The sequence below is a fragment of the Podarcis filfolensis genome (genome assembly GCF_964270895.1).
Source record: "Podarcis filfolensis genome assembly, chromosome: 5".
In the NCBI taxonomy this organism is placed as follows: domain Eukaryota; kingdom Metazoa; phylum Chordata; class Lepidosauria; order Squamata; family Lacertidae; genus Podarcis; species Podarcis filfolensis.
Genome location: NC_139608.1, coordinates 81,064,561 through 81,088,045, shown reverse-complemented (window position 1 = coordinate 81,088,045; position 23,485 = coordinate 81,064,561). Strand labels below are relative to the sequence as shown.

Below are 23,485 nucleotides of genomic sequence, written 5' to 3'. Positions count from 1 at the left end.
CGCTTGTCCCTCTGACCTCTCACCGTTGTCCCACGTCTGATCCGCTAGCTCTAAGCCTTCTTCTGTTGGGGTTTCCCCAGCTGGTGCCTCCTGCCACTCTTCTGCATCCAGCCAGTCCATGACATCTGCTCAGCCCCTGGTTCCAGCTGCCCACTTTGCTGATTTTCTGGGTTGCCTGTGATCCAGCATCCTTGCCTAGCAAAACTCTCAGTTCTCTGTTTCAGAAAGAACCTTCTGAACTTGAGCGGTTATTCTTCAAAGGCTCACATATTCTAGCATTAGATGTAGGAATTATTCCCACTTTCATTATTTGACCAATAATATCAAGATGTTAAAAATCAGGTATGTTTCAATTAATGCTCCTCCTAATCCCTTCTTTTTCTTCAGATTATATGGATTAACAAATGTAGGCTGTCTTTACCGTCATGCCTTTTGCTCCTGGGATCAACTTACGAGTCACTTTTCTCTGCACCTTTTCAAGTGTTATAATATCTACCTTTCTGCAGATGGATGGAATGGTTGGCTGGTAATTGGAACAGGGCTGATGGCCTGTTTCCATGCCTCTGTATAATGAGGACATTTAACACAGCTAAGCAAATGTTTCTGTTTTTTTGTTTCATGCGGCACTTTGGGGATGTGCGGTGTATCTGAAATTAACCTCCCTGACACAAAGGGCAATGACATCACATTTCAGAAGGGATACTGAACCGAGGAATAAGGAATTAAATTTACAAAGCAAGTCACTGAAACTGTAATCCGCTCCCTGCACAGTCTCTCGGGTGGGCCTCAAGTGAAAATTAAAGAGATAGGAAAAATCATTTCCCTTCAAACAGTGTCATCTCACAGTTCCATGGAATCCGAGGCAGAGGTGTGTTCTGCAAAGAAGGGTCAGTGGTACGGAATGCCCAGCTGACCTGATTTGCAATCCTCGCATACAGATGTGTGGATTGGAACGCAGTAATACATTGGATCTCCCACTTCTCTGAATGTTGCAACACATTCCACTGCTCTAAAACAAAACACACACACACACACACACACACACACACACACACACACACGAGTGCGCATCAGATTTGGACATATCACAAATCCTAAAGCTACCATGAATAAATTCAGGGTTGAAGCATGGACCTCTGCTGCATTTTCAGGGCACTTTGGATCTGCTTCAGAGCAGATTCAGGACAGATTCGGATGGTAAAAAGATGCAGGCATTGTGTCTGAAAATAACTAAAACACTTATCCCCATATCAGGTAACTGCCAGCGTGGGGAGATCAAGGAGGGAGAGCTCTTCTGCGATTGACAGGTCTGACTTTTAATCAGAGGGGATGCTTATTACAAGGGATCTCCAATCACAGTGCTTTAGGGAAGTGATGTTGAAGTGATGCATCACCTCCTCCTAGCCTGTTCTTGGTTCTTTGCTGTTTCTGCTAGTGGAGATTGCTTGGAAAATGCAATAGCTCAAGTCCTTCTGTCTCTGCCACATGCCCACACACCCACTCCCTGTCAAATCAGCTGTGCATTTCAGTTTCTGTGACTTTGGGTGGCAGTTGAGCAGAATACAAGCCTAAAACTTCTTTGTTTGTTTGTTTGTTTTTAAAGCATTCATCATCACCTTATAGCCACCCACCCATTCTTCTTAATTTTTGCAGCTTATTTTCCTGTTGGACATCTTAATGATAGGCGTCATTTTGGTAATAAAGTTATTGACCACAAAATCGTCAGGAGGAAAGGAAATCCCTTTTAATCCCCCACTACAAAATTAACTTTAAAGGAGGCCTGCCACAGAAGACCTGTGCACATATTTGTCCTCAGTTTGGCAGGTTTCTTACTTAGGGATACCTCTCTCTTGTTTGCTGTTTTCATGCAAAGTGCCCACAAAACAAGAGGTAAGAATAAGTGAATCTTTTTGTGTTTTTATCTAGGGGTATTTTTGTGATCCACCCTGAGATCTACAGATGAAGGGTGGTTTCTAAATTTTATGAATATGTAAATAAGCCAAAGTTGTAAAAGTTTGTGGGTGTTTTTTGTTTAGGAAATACGCTGTATCTGTCCTTCTGAAATCTGTCAGGATCCATCCCTTTAAAAGGAGCTGACATGCCTGCAAATTTCATGCAATCCTGCAAAAAATTATTAGTGCAAAAGTTCCAGACCTATATTTCTGCAATTTAGCAGGCATGAAGCCTCATTTCTTCTGAATCAAGATTCAGACCCTGAGGAAACTTTGTCAGCACCAAATAATGCTCTTTTCCAAGGCGCTGATTCCAGACACCATCCCTTTTAATTACTGCCGGTTCTTGGGTATGGGGTAAGACTGGGGCCTGGTTTGCTATTTAAGGGCTCACCTCCGAACACTGTCAAAGTAGCTCCTGCCCTGCTTGGATCTCTTCCTGCAAAAGCTTGCTGTCTAGACCCAGCTCCCTGGAACCCACTGTTTCCCAGTTCCTTCTGAAATTTGTCAGATGACTCCAGCTTCAGCCGAGCTAGCTTAAAACTTACTTAGTGCTCTGCAAGTGATGCACCAGCCAGTACAATACAAGTGTTTGGCATGCCAATGTAAACTTGTAATCACATCTCTGTTTAGATTAGGGCACCTGCACTGGGTGTAACTTGAACAGGGACAAACATGCCAGAAATTGTCAGTAACTAAAATGACATTTAATTATACGATGTTTCTTTTCTGGTATTGAAAAAGTAAACATGTTTTCAAAACACTGAATAAAAAGCCAGTTAGTAAGCCAAGGAGAGTAGCATTGTTGCAGCTTCTGACTGGCTCTATGCCTGCAGCCTAAGACAGAAAAGCGCATTCATCTACAGAACGATGTTGTGGGATTTGAAGGAAGTTGGAGACACCATGTAACCACCACCACCAGCAGCAGTAAGCAAGAAGGGGTAAGTTTCTCAGAAGGAGCAGTCTGGGCAGTGATAACCTAGCAGCAGTGCCCTTTGGTTACAACACTTAATGTGCTAATGCATGTCAGTTGTTGTCACTGTGCACTATGATGTCATCCATCTCAGCAGTTATGACACAAATAGTGAAGTCACCCCACATCCCGAGAGACAGAGGATAAGGTTACCAGCTTTGGCCTTTGACAGTGACAACGGGAGGTAACAGAGAAGTGGACAACTAGAAAAGGATCTAAACAGGAGAAAAGATTTGAGGTAAAAGTGGAAGGGAAAATACAGAAAATGTCGTGAGAGTGAGGCGCACTGTTTCAATGTGGTGTAATCAATGGAAATGTGGAGGGATACGAAAATTGTTCTGTGCATTTGTAGTAATGGCAGTGAAGAGTTTCCATGACAATGTCTGATGTTTCTGTGCTCTTGAACCAGATTTGCACCCGAGTCTCCAGTAGTTAATGGGAATTATTCATGATTTTGCTTGGCTACAGTGTTTTTTGTGTAACTATCCACCGATACAGAGTACCATCACCACTCTTTTTTTCTGCTACCCATGGAATACATTTTGTGCTGGCACCCATAGCACTTCTATCAAAATATGAGTATTGGCAAATCATTTTTAACACCCCCCGAGTGTGGATGGCTGTACTGGGTTTCAGTACATATTTATTTTAAAATATTTATAGGTTACATTTCCTAAGTTATGGTTTGTTTTATTAGGCTTTAACATTCTATTATATTGTTTTGGAGGTTGGGTTTTATTGTCCTTTGACTTGGTTTCTTGAAAATTCAGTTTTCCCAGTGAAATTTTCAGACATTTTCTGCTTTACAATAATTTTATGTGAGGGACTTTCTTGTGTGCTTCCAACCTCAAAGCAATTTTGAATGTTAAAAAAAAAAGGAGGGTGAGGCAAGAAGTGGGAGGGATTCCACTTCCTGTTTTGCACTTCCTATATAATTCCCAAAGTGAAATGTTTGTACCTCATTCAACAGAAAACCTGAGAAACAGAAACAGCTCATATTTCTCACCAGAGGGTTAGGGGATTTATGACTTCTGTACTGATATTAGAGCATCAATGTAGGAAGAGGAAATCCAAGCCATTCATCGTTTTCTCTTGGTTTTCTATAATGTCTGAAGGCTTACATATCTTCAGATAATAGCCTCTGACTTTTCTTCCTCCATTTTGCCCATATGCACCTGGGCCATCCCTAAATTGGGCAGCGGGGGGCGGTTACACATGTACAGCAGGCTCCCCACTTCCAACTGTATCCTCAAATGGACAAACAGGGGCATGGTTGGAGGGGGCTAGGCCAGAGATTGTGGCCCTGTTTTTCCTCTCACATGAGTCTAAGAGCATGAGAGATGAATGCCTGAAAAGGGCTCAAGTGTGATTAAGAAACTGAACCCAATAAGTGCTCTGCAAATAGCTTCAGACTGGAATTACAGGGTATACTCAATGGTCAGGATTCCAAGGGGGCAGGGTTACTAGGGAGCAGAGAATATGTTTAACCACCACCACACTGATGTCTGAGTGTGCCTCTTTACTTTCTATTCTACATATGTGGCTCCCTTTATTTTCTGCTATATAATAATGTCCTTCACTCTGCTGAGAGAACTTATGTGTTGTACTTTAAAATAAAGCAGAAGCAAAATGTGCCCTCCATGCCAACAGTGGGTGGTTGGGCCTTACTGGCAATGTCTTTAAAAAAAAATAATATTAACAATTTCAGCATCAGAGATTATCAAAACATATCATATTCATTATTCCCCCTTTCCCCCTTCAAACCTTCCCTCCCCCCCCGAGACTTCCCTCAGCTCCTCTCTCTGATTTTCTCAGAACATATTATTCTCTGCATGTCGTAAAATTATACATATCCTTACAGTATCTATCTACCATGTTATCAACTAATAAATTTGTGTATGTTTATTCAAAACCTGTTGTCTTTTAGATAAGTTGTAAAAAGCGTCCATTCTTCCTTAAGTTGTCCTTATCCCGCAATTTGTATGTCAATTTAGCCAGCTCTGCGTAGCTCATCAATTTTTCTTGCCACTGTTCTTTCGTTGGGGTTTCCTCATTCTTCCATCCTTGTGCTATCAAGACTCTTGCCGCTGTTGTAGCATACATAAATAAGTTCTTTGTTTTTCTTGGTAGGTCTTGTCCTACAATCCCTAACAGAAATGCTTCTGGGTTTTTTTTACAAATGTCATTTTAAACATTTTTTTTCAATTCATTATATATCATTTCCCAATTTTTTTTAACTTCTCTACATTCCCACCACATCTGATAAAAAAATCCCTTCTTTTTCTTTACATTTCCAACATGTGTTTGACCCAGTTTTGTACATTTTTGCTATCTGTACTGGTGTAATATACCATCTATACATCATTTTCATATAATTTTCTTTCAAAAGAGAACAACCTGTAAAATTCAAATTTATTTTCCACAATTTTTCCCAGTCCTCAAATTGTATATTATGTCCTATATACTGTGCCCATTTGATTATGACCGATTTGACCTCCTCATCTTTTGTGACCCATTCTAGCAGAATGGGCCTTACTGGCAATGTCCCTGTGGTTGCTTGCACCCGTCTCCAGCAGTCCTTTCGATAAATCCCCATTCTCCACACACACACATCCCGTTCATCATTATGATAGGCATTTTGCTAGTATTGTAATATACAACAATGCATTCTAACTAGCATTTATGATGTCATGTTAAGTGCAGGATTTGGAGACTGAACCGTCAATACATATCCTTCTTCGTCTGGCATAAAGTGATTGGCAGAAATCAAAATGAACAGAGGAGGGCTGATGAATGAAAGACAACTCCTCTGCCAATGAAGGTTAAGTCTCCATAGTACTTATAGTCTTTTCAGCACTAAGTCAGGCTGTTGTTTTGAAAACTAGGAAGCAGGATTTGCCCTCTTGCAGCTGTTGCAGCTAGCAACTACAGTTGTACCTCGGGTTAAGTACTTAATTCGTTCCAGAGGTCCATTCTTAACCTGAAACTGTTCTTAACCTGAAGCACCACTTTAGCTAATGGGGCCTCCTGCTGCCGCCGCGCCGCCGGAGCACAATTTCTGTTCTCATCCTGAAGCAAAGTTCTTAACCTGAAGCACTATTTCTAGGTTAGCGGAGTCTGTAACCTGAAGCGTATGTAACCTGAAGCATATGCAACCTGAGGTACCACTGTATAAGAGAGCAAGGGGATTTAGTTCATGCCTGATGATGAAGGACCAAAATTCATCCTCCTTCACTGACAATGGCTGGAAGATGGAGCTGAGGTGCTTTGCAAAACTCTGTAATATCCAAAATGAAGCAGGAAATAAAACAGTTCTTTTTATCTCCGGTGTAATATTAGCTTAACACCCCCTACCCCAGGAGAAATGGCAGAAGCCTGGGGACAAATGAAAGACAGATGTCCTAGTTGAAGGCCTTTTGGGTTTGATGAGAGGGAGGAGAGACAAAATCCAAGACCCTTATCCAATCCACCCCTTAATTCTTCGCTTTGACTTGAGACCCCTTTAAGCAATGCCCCAGATACTTTCCTGGATCCCATAAAACTCATTGACAGTGGCTGTGATCAGAGCCCACTCCTCTCTGCAGAACATCACTTCTTCAGCTGCACAGCCCTATCTTGAGTCCTATCGTACTTACGGGACCGCCTCTCCTGGTATGTCCCACAGAGGACCCTAAGGTCCATGAATAATAATAGCTTAAAGGTCCCGGGCCCTAAAGAAGCCAGACTTGATCTCCTTCCGCAGGGCCTGTAAGACAGAGCTATTCCACCTGGCCTTCAATCTGAATTAGCCTGCTCCTCTATTCCCCTTTCCCTTTCCTTTTCTATGAAGAAACCCTTCTGGGACCCCACATTTAAACTCTTCCCTGGTCTCCTTGCTGGCCCTAGTAGGACCAACTTGGCCAGTTAGCCCTGGTGATCATTTAATGTTTACTGACTGGGGTCCCCCCCCACAAATGATCCCTGAATTTTTGAATTTTATTGACATTGATGCTGCATTTATGTTATATTTCATGCTGTTTTTAAGTCGCATTTTAATCAATGTTTTATATTTGCTGTTAGCCGCCCTGAGCCCAGTTTTTAAACCGGGAAGGGCGGGGTGTAAATAAAAAAAATTATTATTATTTCTTTAGGGTTGGTTTGCTATAAAGAAAATGGTACGCTTGTACCTTTTATACTTCAGGTGGGGGTTCACATGACTGAGTGCTCCCCTGTGCCATAAACAAGCAAAAAAAAAAAATCTCTGCTGAGACTAAAGGAAAAAAATCACATTGTTAAGGAGGCTTCTAACCTTGCAATTTTCTATGCACAAGGATTAATAATAATAACCATTGTTATTGCAATAATTTATTGCCTGCCCTTCACCCTAAAGTCCCAGGGAAGGTTTCAGCAATTAAAACGCAACATTAATATTGCATCATATTGTATTTTAATATCAAACAGTTTAATTTCAAAAACAAAGTGGGTCCTAACAATATTCATCTCCAGTGTCAAAAGCCAGGTTAAAGAGATGCGTCTTCAGCAATCGCCCAAAGCTGTATAATGAAGCACACATCTCTGTGAGAAAGTAGTTCCACAACTTACGGGCTGCCTCAGAAAATGCCCTCTCCAAGTCATGTGTGCACCCACTCTTGCGGCATAAAATGGTACAATCTAGAAACAAGCTTATCACTTCAGGTGCTGTCTGAGAGAATCGGACCAAACACAACAGCATGCTGGGAAAGTGAAAAGCCTCCTATAAGCTTCCTTTTCTTCCTTTGAAAATAGTTTTTATTTGATTTTGCAAGCGTAAAGTTATAACAATGTATCCACCTTTAGAGATTTCTCTGAATCTCCAGACTTCCCAGCACCCTCTCCATGGGTCTTATTGTCAACATTTTCAGCTGCATATTATTTCATTATTCATATTTTGTATCTCTCCATATTGTCCATAGTAATTGTTACATTACAAGTGTTGTTAAAATCCTGCCAATGTTTTCATCTACTTGCAGTGGTCTCCTAAATAAATTATAATTCCCACCCCCCATTCTTTCTTGAAGTTTTTGTCTTCTTGGTTCCTGAGCTTTCCAGTCAGTTTTCCAATTCCACATAGTCCAACAGTTTAATTTGCCATTCTTCTCTGGTAGGGTCTTTATCTTCTTTCCATCTCCAGGCTAGTGGCATCCATGTGGCTGCTGTTGTATACATAAAAAGTCATCTCCTTTGGGGTGGCAGTACCTACAATTCCTAATAAGAAAGCTTCTGGTTTGTTTGTTTTTAATAAAAGTTATTTTAAACATTTTTTTCAATTCATTATATATCATTTCCCAGAACGCTTTCATTACCTTACACGACCACCACATATGATAAAAGGTACCTTCTTTTTCTCTACATTTCCAGCAGGTATTTGTACTTGTCTTATACATTTTTTGCTAACTTAAAGTAAAGGTAAAGGGACCCTTGATCATTAGGTCCAGTCGTGGCCGACTCGGGGGTTGTGGCGCTCATCTCGCTTTATTGGCCGAGGGAGCCGGGTCATGTGGCCAGCATGACTAAGCCACTTCTGGCGAACCAGAGCAGCGCACAGAAACACCGTTTACCTTCCCGCCGGAGCGGTACCTATTTATCTACTTGATCTTTGACGTGCTTTTGAACTGCTAGGTTGGCAGGAGCAGGGACTGAGCAACGGGAGCTCACCCCGTCGCGGGGATTCGAACTGCCGACCTTCTGATCAACAAGTCCTAGGCTCTGTGGTTTAACCCACAGTGCCACCCGCGTCCCATTGCTAACTTACTAGGAGTCAATTACCACTTGTACATAATTTTCATATAGTTTTCTTTCAGCGTACAACATGCCGAGAATTTCAAATCTCTTTTCCATAACCTTTCCCAATCTAAAAGTTGAATGTTATGCCCCAAATCCCTCACCCAGTGTATCATTAGCCTCTGATAAGCTTTCAAGGAGCCCCAGATTTTCAAACCCCACTGCATGAACTCCATTTACGACATCACAATCCAGCTCCTTCCTAATTTTAGTACACCTTGTGTTTTACTTACTGTTGTGGGATGTCTTATGAAAAGTATCTTGAAGGGGGTTATTATTTCCTTCCCTGTTGGAGTGGGGGATAATTGATGACCCAGCTTCATCCCACCAGAAATGACCCTTCTGAGTGGTTAGCTTTTAACTTGTAGAGAAGACAGCTTTTGCTAGCTGCCTTCCGAGAGCCCTAGAAAGATATGCCTGTATCAGCAACGGGATTAATTTAGAACCTGGATTTGAATCTCTTGGGCAGTTAATAACAGTCAAATCTACTGAGACAGCATGGGCTCATTTGATTTCATAATCTCACATCTCTTTATACCCTGCAGAAACTTTACATTGTTTTGCTAAGAAATGAGGAAGCGTTTCAAAAGAGATCATCACAGGGGAAAATAAATCCACTGAGAGCAGAGCCATGTGGATCAAGGTGTTTTTACTTGGCTACTCACCTGCTGTTTAGCTGATAAATTGATGATTGTATTGAAAGGAATTTGCACTACAGTACAATAATGTGTGCCCTTTTGTAATTTAACAGATGATAGCTACCACTTATTGCTGAAAGGAAAGGCCATCTTTAATATTATATATTTAATTCCCTGGTACAGTAACACACCAGAACCAAAACAGTATACACCCTCCAACATTTATCTGATGAAAATAGGGGCATCCTATTATTATTATTATTATTATTATTATTATTATTATTATTACTATTTTAATATACCCCATCCAACTGACTGGCAACTCAGGGCAGCTTCCAACATATATAAAACCATAAAAAAATCTTCCCTATACAGGATTGCCTTCAGATGGCTTGGGGGTCAGATAACTCCATACCCTCCAACATTTCTCCGATTAAAATAGGGGCGTCCAAAGGAAAAGTGGGACATTCTGGGATCAAATCAGAAACCAGGACAGCTTCTGTAAATCTGGGACTGTCCCTGGGAAATGGAGACACTTAGAGGGTCTGAAACAGCTTCAGAAATGCAAGAGTACTTTTCAACTAGCTGGTAAATTGAAAGTTGCTATCACTGATTAGTTTAATAAGCCAAGGTATGCATAGGCTTTGTGTGCTCACATGCAACACATTTGCTTCATGTGAGCAAGAAAATAAACTAGGAAGCCCACAATTAGCCATAGCTTCCTGTTAGTTCCAAACAAGGGACTCTGGTCGATTGCCTTCCAAACAAGCCAGTCTCAGAAGCTCCCTTGACAGCTGCTGGCTCGATTCCTCCCAGAGGACAGTCTGACAGGCTACTGTCAATCTGATGCAGCTGGCCCAGAAACTAGCAATACGCATATATTAGCACATTCCTGTAAGAGCCCTGGGAAGGGAAAGCAGAGCTTAGATTTTGGGACTCAACGCAGAAAAGTTTGTTAAAAGGCAACAACAGCTAAATCACCTTAGCTACTGAGTATGCAGTTACTGAAACCTATCCCAGAAGGGAAGCAGGGTGGCAGTGAGTCAAGGCAGGTGGCAGTGTGGCAATGCCCAGATCAATGATGGAGAGGGCAGGGTGGTGAGGAGAAAGAGATGGAGGTCCTTACCTATTCTTAAACCGCATAAAGAAGTGGGGAGCTAGGTCGTAAGAAGGAAATCTGGTGTTCCTAGGCTACTGTAGGCTACTGGGCAGGATCAAAAGGGCTCTGAGGGGATCTGGTGGCCCCTGGCCCCAGTAGGGCGTCCACTGGGCAGATATGCAGACAGATGAGATTCAAAGATTGGCATCCAGTTGGAAATTCCAGGAGTCAAATCAGACAGTGTGTCTATGAGCAGGACTGCTCTCAAAGGCAGCATAAAATCCAGAAAAAAGAGGATCAGGGCTGGTGAGGAGACATGCTAGGAATGTTGGCTTGGGAAAGCACATCTTTGTTTGAAACTCTTTCCTGCCATTTGATGCCTTGGCCTCGGCCCAGTATACCTGAAGGAGTGTCTCCACGTCCATCGTTCAGCCCGGACACTGAGGTCCAGCTCCAAGGGCCTTCTGGCAGTTCCCTCACTGCGAGAAGCCAAGTTACAGGGAACCAGGCAGAGGGCCTTCTTGGTAGTGGCGCCCGCCCTGTGGAACGCCCTCCCACCAGATGCCAAGGAAATGAACAACTATCTGACTTTTAGAAGACATCTGAAGGCAGCCCTGTTTAGGGAAGTTTTTAATGTTGATGTTTTGTTGTGTTTTTAATATTCTGTTGGGAGCTGCCCAAAGTGGCTGGGGAAACTCAGCCAGATGGGCAGGGTATAAATAATAAATTTAATAAATTTATATTTCTGTTGTTGTTGTTGTTGTTGTTGTTGTTGTTGTTGTTGTTGTTATCATCATCATCATGCCCAGTGGTGTGAAACAGGGCTGTGTTCTCACCCCAGCTCTCTTTGGCATATTCTTCTCCCTGTTGCTCTCATATGCCTTCAGCTCCACTGAAGACAGTGTGTACATCCATTCAAGGAGTCACGGGGGTCTGTTCAACCTGTCATGACTCCACGTCAAGACAAAAGTGTGGCAGGTTCTTATCTGAGAGATGTTGTTTGCAAATGACGCAGCCTTGACAGCGCACTCTGAGGAAGCTCTGCAGAAACCCAACAATTGTTTTGCCCACGCCTGCATGGACTTCACCCTCACCATCAGCCTGGCGAAGACCAACATCCTGGGTCAAGATGTTGCCAGCACACCACACATTAACATTGGTGAGCACAAGCTTGAGGTAGTAGGCAGTTTTGTCTACCTGGGCTCCACCATAACCAGCAACCCTTCCATTGACAGGGCTAAATAAGAAAGCAATACATGGTTGGTTCATTTGCATGTGCTTAGACTTAGTTACAGGCTGATTGCCAGGCTTGGCTCCATTCCCAACATCAACGCTCTTGGATCTCCTTTCCTTGATTCTTGAGACTTGCTTTGATCCATAAGGAAGTGATCTCAATATATCACTAGCTCAGAGCTGCATTTTTAATGTCTACAAACGTTTTGCAGGGAGACAACACCTTAAGGGTTAAGGGAAAATAGAAGCTGCGGGAAGTCTCATCTCAGAGTTCTCAAATTGTTTTGTCGAATTAGCTTTCTATAGGTGAGGAACATTTACAAAGATTTAACCTTCTTTGCGCCATTCAAATTAAAGACACCTGCTTTGAAACTTGGAAATTGTAAGGATCAAGTCTTAACACTGACTGAGGACTTCTCTGCCCTATTACAAGTGGTTTGAAGATAAGTCTAAAACAACCATAAAACAGGGGAACATATGGCAAGGGAAAGCACTATATGATATATTGAAACTGCAGTAATGTTTTTCTATGGAGTGATGTTTCCTTTAATTTCCTAAAGTATGCTAGGAAGCATATTAATGTAACCAGATAGTCACATTATGCCAGCTCCCCTTTTATTACCAATTTAATGATGTACCCTGCTAATTTGCTTCTCATATGTACCTTGTGCATAGAGGTCCAGTTGGCTTATAGGAGAATAGCAATGCTGTTGTTTTTATTGGGCCTGGATGGGAGAGTTGGAAACAGGTATTAAATCAAAGGATGCACATTTATAACCATGTGGATCTAATTAAGTCTATGAGTAAACTTTTGAAAAAATAAAAGTCCCTTTGTTGATGGCATAAGTTGCATTACAGAAGGCCTTCCTTTGTTTTGTTTTGTTTTTCTTTTGAAAGAGGGCAGATTCTTTTTTTCTGTTTGGCAATATTGCACAGTCTGAAGAGCAGTATTTTAACTTTATTGATATACCATTCATCCCAGGCTTGGTTCCAAAGACATTCCCACCACCCCAGTGTGAAGGTTTCGTAGTGATGATGCACTCCCCACATCTTCCTTATACTTTGCTGTTTCTAGAGTGCTGAAAGTAACTAGGTTGCAATACCTCAGAGGCTGCTAACCTGTAGTCCTCCAGATATTTTTGGACTCCCATCAGCTCCAGCCAATGTGGCCAATGGTCTGGAGAACCAATGAGAGTTGTACTGCCACAGCACCTGAATCTGTGCATAAACAAAAAATAAGAGCATAAGAGCATAAGAATATAAGAATAGCCTGTGGGGTCAGGCCAGTGGCTCACCTAGTCCAGCATCCAGATGCCTGTGAGAAACCAGCAAGCAGGACCCAGACCTCCTGCAGTTTTCAGAAGCACCATTGGCCTCCAGTTTGTTGACATGGCAGAGCAAGGCAATCATGGCTAGTAGCCATCAATAGCCCTCTCCTCCAGGAATTTGTCTAATCATCTTTCAAAGCCACCTAGATTGGTGGCCATCACTGCCTCCCAACTAAATAAAGCAGATGCACAAGGGAATGGAGGACAAAGGTAGAGGAATGGTGGACATCTTGAGAATGTGAGTTCTTACCAGGCATTTCAATCCACTTAGGGGAACCCCTTGCTGGGAGGAAGCTGTCTGTGACCTCTGGTTGATTTTCTTGATTCTCTAACCAAAGTGTTCTTCCTCTCACTTCTAGCTTTGCTGCAGTGGAAGGGGAAGGAAACTCCATGAAGCTGATGGTCCGTTAGCTGACAGCTGTGGTACCAGGCCTCTCGCTAATGCTCTTGCTGGCCCATCGCACCAGCCCCTGACTTCCTCGCTGGTGGCTGGGACCAGATTTCCTCTTGCCTGCACTGCAACCACAAGGCAACAGTGATATTGACAATTCTAACCAGTGCTGTTCCAAAAATTCCTCCCCTACACACACACAAACAAACTGATTTTTATTTTTATACCATTCACTCACAGTTAATGAGAAAATAAATTATGTTTGGGAAGAAAAGAAGTGAAATTCTTATTGTTAAAGTGCATATTTTTGTTGCTTTCAGGTTGCCAGAGCATGTTGGTGAGTGTTCTGCAAGTAATCTCACCAGCAGTCTGTATCCTACACCTGCCCTCGGTGTCCACATTTCCCCCAAATCCCATGTCATCCTCCACTAGACTTCCTTGGAAGCAGGGGAAAATGGAGAGGCTACTTTCTGTGTTCCCGGCTACTGTTAGTCCTTCTTTTGAAAAACATGAAGTCTTTTTACTTTTAAAGAAACCAATATGGATTTTTTTAAAAAAGGTAAACGGGGTGTACTGATCTCAGATGCTTGGTAACCAACCTCCTATGCTTCAATCTGAGTTCCAGGGAAGACACTGTGTGGTTAACATCTCTTATGGGGCTTTTCAAATTAGGAAGTTCAGACAGCCAGGAAGTCTTCTGAATAGGGATGGGAGAGAAATGCAATTTTTGCACGTTAATGAGAAAAAACCAAATTCGCACTCCTCAAATGAATATTTGAACTAAGTCAGACAAAAGCCACCTTCCTTCCTTAGATGGAGTATAGATGGTCTACCTATGATGAAAGTAGTCCAGGTAGCTAATTGGAAAGTTATTTAAGGGATAGTTCCGTTCTGAAAGAGCTGTCATGTTCAGACCAACTGAACTATCGTGAAAGGGGCTCAGGAGGTAGACTGGAGATGAAACTAAGGATGTTTGCTTATTTATTTCATTCTTCTCAGGGGTTCAGAACCCTAGATTCACTAGGTGGTGCTGTTGGTCTTTATCATAGATGAGGTGCAAATAATGTTGTTGTTGTTGTTGTTGATGATGATGATGGTGTTGTTGTTACAGGACTCCTCTCTTGTGGCCTTCATACATGCCTGAAAATCCTTTTTGCTTCTCCAAGCCTTTTCTTGACTTTCCTGGGAACTCCACTGGTGACATTAAAAAAAAAAGTTAAACGACTGAATTGTCATATTAGTAACTTTAAAAACTGCCTTCACTGGAAGCTGTCTTCTGGGAGCTTGCTCCAAAAGCCAGAATGAAGGATTTTGGTAGATCAATCACCTGCTTTTAAAATGGCCCATTAATTTATTTAATTGCTTATTGTTTAAAAGGGTCTGTTAATTCATCAAATTTAAATAAATATGCACATCACCGAAAAAGAAAATCAAGAGTCTTTTTTGACATATTGGTATGAAAATTTAACATGCAATAAAGAAATTACCATTGGCTGCAAGAAGAAAAGCTTTATTGCGCTTAAATAATGGGCCACGCTTGTCTCAAAAAAGTAACATTTGTACAGTAAACTATCCTCTACACATACTCTCACTTCTCTCTATGCTCCATCCAGCCTAAAACTTCATATCTACATTTCCTGTCTGATTTGATGAAGATGATGGACTTTTTAGAGCTAGCTGATTTCACTGGAAGAGTCCGTGACCAGAAGGAGGAGGAGTACCAGGAGGAATGGATGAGATTCAAAGACTATTTAGTTAAATATGCTAAGATAACTTAATTGGAAGAACTTGCAAATACCAGATAGGCTTAGGATTTAAACGTGATGTTAGAGAATAATATGTTTAAAGTCAAAATGAAAACAAAGAAAGATGTTAAGTAACCAAGTTATTTTATGAGAAAATTGGTTTTGGAAAAATGTTACAATGATATACACTGAAATTCAGCCAGGGGGATTTGAGGAAGTCACTTAACAATGTTATCAAGTTTGGATCAAGTACAGTTAAGATGTTTGTTTGTTTGTTTGTTTAAAAAATTTGGAAAAATCAATAAAAAAATTGTGGGGGAAACAAAAAACATTTCCTGCCTGATTTGTAGGCAGCGGCGAAGGAACCTGCTCTGGCACCAGGAGTGGCGTACATCCAGGGGCATGGGTGGCGTGTGTCCCAGGTGGTGTGGTGCGCCACCCGCAGGGGATGTGGCACACATTGGGGGGTGCATGGCAAGCGGTGCACGTCCCGGGGTGGGGGCAGCTGCGATGTAACCCCCCCCCCCGATGGCACCCTGAGCGATCCACTCCCCCTGCCCCCACCTTCATCCGCCAGTGCTTGTAGGTTTTGCATTCTAATTCCATGCAAGGCTCCTGGGATGCCCTATTCCAGGGATGCTGTGTGGTTTTAAAAGAGGCTGTCCTATAGGGGCATATATTCAAAACAGTGTTCACGGATCAAGCTGAAAGCAACTTCTTGATTAACAATGTTAGATTTTTGCATTTCAGAAATTGCTAATGGCTTTTACGGCTGCTTTTAAAAAACATCATTCTGAGATGACCCCAGCAACAAGCCTGGCAAACTCTTTGAAAGACAAAATTCTGAAACCTAAGCAATGCCTGGAGAGTAGATCCCACCACTAAATACTACGTTCATCTATGTTCATTTAAGGGGTCAAACTATTATTATAATTCCTTTACTGCCAAGCAATAAGGGTAGCTCAAGCAAGTGACACCCCCCTACATATGCAACCTAATGCATTTTTTTTAGGAGAGTAACAAAATCTTGTGTGTGGAGACAACCACACCCTGTGAAGACATGTGACTAATCAAATTCTTAAACCCAAGGGAATGAGCTTTCATAGGAGGAGAGAAGAGTTTGCAGGAAAATATGGCTCTTACCTGAAAAGTCGTGACTATTTGTATGTGGTTAACGCTACAGAGAGAAGATTATCCCTTTGAGATACCCCTTGAACAGTGCTTTGCATATTATTTCCTGGTTGGACAGGATACCTAAAATGGGCAGAGACCAGGGAGAAGAGTAGGTGGAAGAAGATTGGAAAAAGTTTAAAGGCTATTTACAGAAATACTGTAAAATTAATGAATGTTAGAAAAATGTGGAAATGAAGTTATATGGCTTTAGTAGAAATGCTATAAGGAATTAAGTATAAATAGATTATTAGAGTATTAAAGGAAAAAATAAGGTTAGAATATATTAAGATAATTATAGGATAGAAAACAGAGGAAGATGGAAAGGAATTGCTGAAACAATTAACAGAAGTGGAATACAAAAAGGGAGGTGTGAGGAGGTCGCTGAAATAAGTGAATGAAAGATAAGATATTGAAATTGTTTGGTGTGTTTTAAACTGTTTTTATTTTGTTTTGTTAGTTTAATTGTATGGTTTATTTTGTTTTGTAGTGTTTAAATTGTTGGAAAAGTAATAAATATTATTATAAAAAAGGATACCTAAAATGGGCTTCCATTGTTTTGCTCATCCTCTTAATTGACACCTAAGCGATACCCATTTTTGTCTAAAGAGAACCTGTGTCTGTGGATTGGAGACACAGAGTCTATGCATTTAGCAATCTTTGGACAGCCAAATGGTTTCATTGTTATCTTTATTATGATCCAGCCTTCCTTTTTAAAAATTATCTTTTAATGTGAAAATATGACGAGAGGAAGAAAAAGATGAAATAAAATTAAAGCAGAAAGCAGAAAATATCAGGGGGGATATATACAAATGATACCAATAGCAGAACACCCTCAGTTCACATTGTGGATACAGTGACTATCAGTATATGAATCTTAAATGAAACATATAATTTAATTTAAGGAGATCACACACATTCCTCCTTTTCTTTCTCTGCCTCACACACCGCATGGATCTTTCTCTCTGCCTAAGTACACCTCTTGCAGTAACCCCATACACATACAAAAGCCCCTCCGTGGACAAAAGGGGTGCCTGCCAGCCACCTCAAATATCCCCCCACCCTGAATACAGGAGGACCATCAATGTGGTACCCAGAGATGCTGGGTTGGTGATCCCTGACCAGGTAAGTAGCAGATAATATGTTCACAGATTAAATGATATATTCAAGGTGGACAAAAAGAATGGTTTTTGTACTGAAATCTCTAAATTTGAAAAAGAGCTGCTAGAGAATAAAACAAAATGACTTTCAAAAATGTATAAACTAATACTAGAATGGTATACAAAAGACGAACAGGTCAAATCAGTAATGATACACTGGGCAAGAGACTTTGGGTATAATATGCAACTTAGAGCATGGGAGAAGTTATGAAATTGGGATTTAAAGTTCACAGCATGTTACAACTTAAAATAATAATAAAATGATAAAATTATATTTATATCCCGCCCTTTATATCCCGTCCTTCCCAGCCAAAGCTGGGCTCAGAGCGACTAACAACAGTAAAAATAGCACAGTTTATGTTGAAAGAAAATTTTATGAAAATGATGTGCCGATGATATATAACTCCTAGCAAATTAGCAAAAATGTATAAAATGGGGTCAAATGTATGCTGGAAATGTAAGGGAAAAGAAGGCACTCTTTATCATATGTGGTGGAATTGTAAGGTAGTAAAAGAATTCTGGGAAATAATATATAATGAGTTGGAAAAAAATGTTTAAAACAATATTTTCTTTAAAACCCCCTAAAGTCTTCCTTTTAGGAATTCTAGGTGCCGAAATCCCAAGGGAGCAGAAAAGACTATTTATGTATGTGATCACGACTGCACAGGTATTATTGGCCCAGAAATGAAAAGAAGATAAAATCCCTACCAGAGAAGGGTGGCAGATCAAGTTGATGGAGTATGCCGAAATGGCCAAAATGACTAGAAGAATCAGAAATCAGGAAGACCAAAATTTTAATAAGGAATGGGGGAAATTTCTAACCTATCTTAAAAACCATTGTAAACAGTTAAAATCGTTTGTAGGATTGGAATATCACTTGTAGTTTAATTGTGAATTTTGGACACAATGGAGAGGTAAAAGATTTGGATTATCATAAAAGTTGCAGGAGGAAATGATTAACAGTAGGACCCACAAAGGGGAGGAGGGAAGTCCACGAGAATCTTGTTTTCATGTTGTATGTTGGATAATGTGACTGTAAAATTTTAATTTGAAAAACCAAATAAATATTTTTTTCAAAAAGGGAATGTGTTCACAAAGCTCCAGATGTCATGGTGCTACAACTCCCCCCCCCCCCGACCATGTTGATTTGGTTTTTTGGGAGGTCCAACAACATACTGGAAGGCAACAGGCTCTCCAGCTGTGGATAACCCTGCTTAGAAAATAAGCCGTGTGAAGGCAAGGCATCTGCAACAATCAATGGCATTTCATGGACCATGACAGCAGTTGGTTTCTTTCAGCTGCAGGTTGTAGTCTCCTTAGATCTATTATGTGCTTAGCGCAGTCTTTTGAGTCAGCAGAAATGTAACAAGCTGGTCTGGGTTGTTTTATTTGTACAGCCATGCAAATTGCTCTCTCTAATAACCTAAGTGTTCACTGCAGTGAAGGTTGATTTGTTAATTTGCTCTCAACCCTGGAGAACCCATAAAATTTTATTATTGCAGTCATGATTTCAAAACCTATACCATGGCATTCCTTCTTACAGTTTTGCACATTCCAAAAACATGCAGCATTCGTTTCTGTTTTTTGTTTTGTTTTGTTTTTAAACACACAGAGACAGTGTTTTTTTTTAAAAAAACAGAAGCAGAAATTCATACCCAAACTGCACTCAATCTGTGCTAAAGCTTGTGAGGGCACCTATTGACATCTTTAGTTTGGCTATAAAAATGAAATTGCTGTTATTCAAATGGATACACTGAGTACCGCAATAAATGGATGGGAATGTTAGGTTTCAATACGCAAAGGAAGTATGTTAGGAACAATTTCATGTCAACTCTACCCTTGGTCCTTTCCCAGTGAATTGACTACTGTCATTTCTATTTGGCCGGCAGTAATGCTGCAAATCAGTTTATAGTTCTGTGCCCTTATGCACATTGCTGTTAAAGAGAAGCTGAATGCCATCTGGTGTGCCTTTAGAAATATACTCTCTTTCCCCACTACTTAGAATACCTTTAAGAGTTGATACAGTGATAAGAAGTGGGCTCATGCATGTATCCCAGTGACATACCCTCTGGTGAAAATAAGGACGTCCTATTCCATAATGATAAGGGACGCGGGTGGTGCTGTGGTCTAAACCACAGAGCCTAGGACCTGCCGATCAGAAGGTCGGCAGTTCGAATCCCCGTGACAGGGTGAGCTCCCATTGCTCAGTCCCTGCTCCTGCCAACCTAGCAGTTCGAAAGCACATCAAAGTGCAAGTAGATCAATAGGTACCATTCCGGCGGGAAGGTAAACGGCGTTTCCATGCACTGCTCTGGTTCACCAGAAGTGGCTTAGTCAAGCTGGCCACATGACTCGGAAGCTGTACGCCGGCTCCCTCGGCCTATAGAGCGAGATGAGCGCCACAACCCCAGAGTCGTCCACAACTGGACCTATGGTCAGGGGTCCCTTTACCTTTACTATTCCATAATGATGGTGGGGGGGGTGATAATTTTATTTATACCCCACTCATCTGGCTGGGTTGCCCAACCACTGTGGGCAGCTTCCAACATATATAAAAACATAACAAAACATTAAACATTAAAAAATGTCCCTATACAGGTGTATTTAGGTGTCTTTAAAAGGTTGTGTAGTTACTTATTTCCTTGGCTTGGGGAGTCGCATAACTCCATACCCTTCAACATTTCTCTGAAATCCCATTCTATCATCATCATTTTATCATTTATAAATTGCAGCTTCCAACTTACATAAAAACATAATAAAACATTAAGCATTAAACATCAGAAAACTTCCCTATACAAGGCTGCCGTCAGATGTCTTCTAAAGGTTGTATAGTTACTTGTCTCCTTGGCTCAGGGGCCCTGTAACTCCATACCCTCCAACATTTCTCTGATGGAAATAGGGACGTTCTAAGGAAAAGCGGGACATTCCAAGATGAAATCATAAGCCAGGACAGGTTCTGTAAATCTGGGACTGGAAAATAGGGACACCTGGAGGGTCTGCTTTGATCACATGCTCTAGAAAGAGAAATGGTTCAAGGCCTTACAAGGTAAACAACCCAGTGACTGTAAATAAGTTTTCTGGTTCTCAGGGTGTGTTCAAAACAGCCTTCCAAAAACAAAAGGCGAGGGGAATAAAATGGGCCAGGCTGTGAGGATGACCTCTGTTTGCTACCTGCAGCGAACACATTTTCATTCTGAGCATGCAGCTGTCTCCATGTGCAGAACACAGCATTTTGCAGTTTGGGGGCCTCACTGCTAGTTCATCAGTGGCTGTGCCTGCTGATAAATGACAGGGAATAGATGCAGATCAAATGGTAGTGGTAAGCATCTGATAGCCTCCCTGACTAAATAGTGAGGAATTTGAACCAGTGACCTAGAAACTGAAGAATGTTTGTGTGTATCAGTTCCTCATACATGACCCACCTATGGTCCTCTTTGCATTTACCTAAACTGTCATATTTAGGGATGCTTTTAAAAGGTTAAAGAAATGCAGATTCACTCCAAAGACTTAAATGCTTGTGTTATGGCTAATAATAATAATAATAATAATAATAATAATAATAATAGATTGTTGTTTGTGCCTAAAGCAACAAAACACCTCTGTATCAAGGAAACAGAATTCTGGGATGTATATAGATGGTGTGCAGTTGAGAAACTTGCAAAATTCTGCTTATTATGCATTTCCCAAAAGTTGCTATGCTTGTTGTTTTGCATAATTAATGCTAGTTTTGCTAGGCATTAGGAGAGTCACTTAAGCCCTGCCACAGCTATGGGAAATCTATGGGAAGTTTTGAGATTTCAGCAGATATTGTCCGTACTTAGAAACTTATTTTATTAACGATGAATACTGAAATTACCAAGAACCTGAAATTGTGCCCAGTATAGTGCTATGTACCTTTTTTTAATGAACACATGGGATCGTGACTTTTAAATCTGGCATCCAGGGGCATCCTTACTCAAAGAAGCCCCCTGAGAAATTTGGCAAATCACATCAAAATTGTTTTGCATGCTCTTCAAATTCCTACAGATGTTCTGTCTCCGCAGAACACTCCAAATTCACCTCCATCCTCTATCAGATTTAGAGGTGAGCCCAAGTGACTCTCTGCAGCTTTGTACGTGGATGTTATAAAGTTTGTTTAACTAGATTATTTGTAGAAGTAAAGAGAGGAAGAACTGGGAGCCTCAAGAGCATCATTCAGGTGCAGGATGAGAAGCTGAAAAATGCCTTAGGTATCGTCTAAAGTTAAGCACTTTCTAGTCCAAATGAGTTTGATGGGAGAGCCTTTTTAAAAAAGCTTAATTCTCTCATTTAAATCAGTTTGGCTGGATAACTGCCTTGTAGCACAATGGAAATCGGTGCGCACATTCACAACATAACTGTACATTTCAAGTTCAATTACTGGGAACAAGGGGCATAGGGTCCTGAGAATCCAGTTTCCTCAACATACCCCAACATACACCCTATTTTTGTCCTCTCCTCTGGTACACAACAGTCTTGGCGCAGATATGCAAAACTTCTTTTGCAGACATCAAGATGAAAAGTCTTCACTGAGTAGAGAAAGTTGGGAAATTACTGCGCTGTGCCACTGAATATCAGTCTTCGGTACAAATATAGCATGCCAACTATTGAACACTGCAAAAGATCAGTCGTCAGATATCCAGGAGAGAGAATAAAATGTCGCTGGGTGTCAAACAGATATTTTATAGCAAATATTTTATAACAAACAATGTTTTACAAGAATTATTTGGGAAATAGTCAAGTGTTTTAGGAACACTTTCTCTCCTAGCCCTACCAGGATTTGATAGGAATTGAACCTGGAATCTTCCATGTGTAAAGTAGATGCTCTAAGCTCAAGCTCTTGTCCCTCCCCTAGTATTTTGCCTAATATACACATTCCTGCAAGCAATTCCCTCCAATGTAGTGCATTTTTAAAAAAGAAATTTAATACTTTACAGATAGATACATTTCACAGATTTTACAATCATTTTGACATTTTAAAACTTGACTTCCTTCTTCCGCTTTCTGCGGTTCCTTACATTTATTTTTAATATCTTCTCCATATCCAAATTAACTTACTCATTTATTTATCTTCTTTAAATATATACTCTTATATAACGGCAGGTTATTACAATAATCCTGCCAGTGTTTTTATCTGTTTACGATTTATCTGTAAATATTCAACGAACCATTTCCATTCTTTTATAAAAAGTTTGTTATCTTGATTTCTTATTCTCCTGGTAAGTTTCGCCATTTCTGCATATTCCATAAGTTTTTGTATCCATTCTTCCTTTGCTAGGACTTCTTCTTTCCATTTTTAAAATCATCTTTATTGAATTAAAATACAAATAGATATACATACATAAAGATAAAAAAGAAAGGATTAAGACAAGAAAAGAAAGAGGGGAAAAACACACATACAAAACAAGAATTCGCATTATTATGCAATCATTCATTGAATTTCTTTCCATTTTTGGGTAAGTAGCATACTTGTCACTGGAGTCACATACGTGAATATGTTTCTATGCAATTTAGGTAGTTCTGTTCCTATAATTCCCAAGAGAAAGGCTTCTGGGTTTTTTACAAAGCTTATTTGAAACATCCTTTTCATTCCATTGTATATCATTTCCAAGCACATTTAAAAATATTATTTTCACTACTATTTTCATTTGTATACACACTTTTCCCAACACATGAATTTTTGTGCACATTTCGGGTTGGGTCGCATTGCAAAATTCAGACAAGTGCCACTTTCAAAAGGTAGCAGTTTGAGTTTGCATTGCGATTCAGGATGTGCAAATTAGGTAGACTGCATTAAAATACAAAGCGACCCAAATCCACCTCACTGAGCCATCTCTAATCCCAACTATGAGGATGCCAGTCTTCATAAATATCACACTTTTCTACTTTTTGCCTCCAAACCTGCTCAGACACCTGTTCACCAAACCTGTCCAGCAAAACCTTTGTGGTTCCATGTTTGGGTCACTTTGCAGCATTTCT

The 23,485-nt window shown here is 40.7% G+C and overlaps 2 long non-coding RNA genes across 3 annotated transcripts; one reads left to right on the top strand and one right to left on the bottom strand.

Moving 5' to 3' along the window:
• Positions 1 to 3,034: 3,034 nt before the first annotated feature.
• Positions 3,035 to 13,696, top strand: LOC310762996. 2 transcript variants are annotated; one of them, XR_014548343.1, is made up of 5 exons: positions 3,035 to 3,163; positions 5,629 to 5,746; positions 9,270 to 9,367; positions 11,349 to 11,620; positions 13,382 to 13,696. It is a non-coding gene; the product is annotated as an uncharacterized lncRNA (long non-coding RNA). The 2 variants fall into 2 exon arrangements; XR_014548342.1 differs by lacking the exons at positions 5,629 to 5,746; positions 9,270 to 9,367; positions 11,349 to 11,620.
• Positions 7,252 to 9,274, bottom strand: LOC310763003. Its single transcript, XR_014548350.1, has 2 exons — positions 8,958 to 9,274; positions 7,252 to 8,148 (listed from the first exon to the last, which is right to left on the bottom strand). It is a non-coding gene; the product is annotated as an uncharacterized lncRNA (long non-coding RNA).
• Positions 13,697 to 23,485: the final 9,789 nt, after the last annotated feature.